A 3,240-nucleotide genomic window follows, 5' to 3' on the forward strand; every position below is an offset into this window, starting at 1 on the left:
ATGTGGTCAACATACTGGGTCGATTGAATAGTCTTGTATATATTATGAATATCTTGTATACTATTACTGATTTAACTGTAAGAAAAACTGTATATAATGCATATTTTGTTTCCGTCATTAAATAGAGTATAATTTGCTGGTGGTCTGAAAAGACAAATTTACTTAGAGCATTTAGACTACAAAAAAGAATCATCCGAGCAATGGTGGAAGCAAAACCAAAGCAACATTGTAAACCTTTATTTGTAAAACTAGATCTAATGAGCATTCCAAGCATATACATCTATGAAACTCTCACTTTCACGAAAATAAACCCACAACTTTTTGAGGGGAACTTCTTCTTGCATCAATATGATACTAGACATAGAACGAGCTACATGTTACCTACCCACCATTTAAAATCATATGAAAAAACGCCATACTATATGGGCATCAAATTTGTAAATAAAATATGGAAAGATATGGATGACCCAAATGTAAAAGGTACCAAAAGAGACCTGGAAAAATATCTGAAAGATAAATGTTACTATAGTGTAAAGATTTTCGTGAATGGCAACAATGCATTATAATTGTAATTAAAATACATCTTTGAAGATGTTACACCACATATATTATTAGTTTATTGTCTATTTTTAATATTATTATATATAGTGTAAAACTGACAAGTCACCTATGTCACAGTCTTTGTATAAGGCATGTTATGTGATAATAAAAATTGAATTGAATTGAAAAAAAGTTATGACCTGGTGCCTGGGAACACGCATCTTGGAAACAGTGGAGCTGATCAAAATTGCTCACATGTTACCATCAAAAGCATCTGTGACAACAGGTTGAAGGATAGTAAAACCACGAGTAGGTGACAAAGCACTGGACATCTACACCTTATCACAGAATGTGGAGGTCAGACTCTGGCCCGCTCTGTAAAGCAAGATAGACAGCGATCTGTGGCAAATGTGACAACAAGTGCATAATGCTGGTGCATGCACAAGTGTTTCCAAGCACACCCTTCAGGTGGGCATTGTCAAACATAGGGTTCTCGCAGAAGCTGACTACTGTGTTTTCCCATGTTGACTCAATGGTATCATCAATTACGATAGCAGTTGACAAGGGATCATCGAGACTGGACTGTATATAAGTGGAAACCAGTCACCTGGTTGGATGAAGGACATGTATTGTTCCATCAGATACATGGTCACAGCTGGATGCACTATCATCCAGCCTTGAAGCATGCACCACACCACTGACGCACGCCAGTGGAGGCAGTATTATGCGATGGCGGTGCATTAACCTAGGCTTCCATGAGACCTGTGGTAGTAATCAAAGGTACCATGACAGCTGTGGAATATATGATTATTATTGTGAATCATCTGTACTCCTTCATGCTTTATGTCTTCCCCAACTGTGATGGCATCTTCCAGAAGGATAATTGTCAGTGTCACAAGGCTAAAAAAATCATGCTACAGTGGTTTGAGAAGCATTTTAGCAAACTCTCAATTATGTCTTGGCTACCAAATTTGCCTCATTTGATGGAACGGAATATATCTAGGATACTACGGCATCCACACACTGCTGGCATGTAATCTATGGGAACTGCGTGATGTGTGCACGGACATCTGGCACCACATAGCTCTAGAAACTCTGTACACTGGCTTTTTCCATGTCACTGCAATGTATCGTTGAAAGTGATCCATGGAACATACAACTAACTAATATTTCTGAAACCAAGTTCAAAATTTCCTACAAAAAAGATGTTTCCTTTTGGCTAAGATCAAAGTGTAGTATCTGTTCTTATCAGCTTAATATCTGATACGTCCTGCATCGCAGGACCAGAATATTAAACTCATTTTTGGCTCATGACGGAGTGCTAGGGGCTTGCTCCACCTCTCTCATCTTCTTCTCTACTTTTTATTAAAACAGCCAGAATTATTCTGTAGTGTGATTTTCATTTTACAGTTTCTGTTGTTTCTTGTAGGGATTTTAAACTTCATTAGGGTGTCAATAAGTTATGGTGGTTACTGGTACAAAGGGTACTACAGATGTTCTGCTATGTGAGATTCCAAGTCAACATGTCATAAATAGACTTTTTCCATGTGTAGACCTATCCATATAGCACTGTGGCACAAAGCTTGAGCTCTTCTTATCTACTTTACTATATGGTTGTAAATTAGCAACAACAGTTGTTGCATGGGATAAAGAAGAGATAAGTATTGTTACGATACATTTTTGCTATGGGGCTGACAGTGAAGAATTTTTTTCAAAGAAATGGGTCCCATGCTTGGAGAAGACATTCTACATCACTCTACATCTGCATAATAAATTTTCAGAGGAATAACTTCATCCTCAACAAAGCTCCCCTCAGCACCAACGCTAAAAAGAATGTTGGAACACAACAGACACAAATGATAGAAGACCAGCCTCTTTTAAGTAAAATACAGGTGTTAAGAACCTGGAGATTGGTTCAACACCACAGTGCTTTACTAGAGATCGTCCTATTTGAGATGGTATGCCTTTGCCATTTTTCAGCCTTCCAATTGACTTACCAACTTGTTGCTGGGGGACCTATAGTTTCATGTGGCAATAACAATATTGCCACAGTGGTAACACCAGTTCCCGTCAGATCACCAAAGTTAAGCACTGTCAGGCTCAGCTAGCATTTGGATGGGTAACTGACTGGGTCTGCCAAGCATTGTTGGCAAGCAGGGTGCACTCAGCCCTTCTGACACCAATTCAGGAGTAGAGAAGTAAGGGCTCCAGTTACAAAAGCTGGCAATGACCAGGAGAGCAGTGTGCTGACCACGCGTCCCTCCGTATTTGCATCTAGTGAAATGTATTGGCTGAGGATGACACGTCAGTCACTCAGTACTGTTGGGATTTTCAAGACCTGTTCCGATGGAGTTCGAGTTTTTGTAGTTTAATGTTGACTCTTAAGCACAGTACAACTTGCTATTTTTCACACATACTCAAACGGTTGTCAGAGATGAAAGAAGTGATAAGTAACAGAGGAAAAATCCTTGGAATGACCAGGAATCAAACCCCAGGCCTCTGGTCTTGTTGCAACCCACACCAGCTTCTAAGATAAAAGAATTCTTATACATGTAACAAACTGCAATTCATACTGTCCTCAGGAAAGTGTTATCCTTTGTGGGCCTCCATACTCTATGGTGGATGAATAACTGGCCCATCTTTGCAACTGCTGAGGTGCAAAGAACATGTACATAATTCTGAAAATGGCAGACCTTGCTG

The 3,240-nt window shown here is 39.3% G+C and overlaps 1 non-coding gene across 1 annotated transcript; it reads left to right on the forward strand.

The window, feature by feature from the left end:
• The first annotated feature begins 1,741 nt into the window (after positions 1-1,741).
• LOC124557431 lies at positions 1,742-1,925 on the forward strand. Its single transcript, XR_006968717.1, has one exon. It is a non-coding gene; the product is annotated as a U2 spliceosomal RNA (small nuclear RNA).
• The last annotated feature ends 1,315 nt before the right edge of the window (positions 1,926-3,240 follow it).

The sequence above is a fragment of the Schistocerca americana genome, chromosome X (assembly GCF_021461395.2).
Source record: "Schistocerca americana isolate TAMUIC-IGC-003095 chromosome X, iqSchAmer2.1, whole genome shotgun sequence".
NCBI lineage: Eukaryota > Metazoa > Arthropoda > Insecta > Orthoptera > Acrididae > Schistocerca > Schistocerca americana.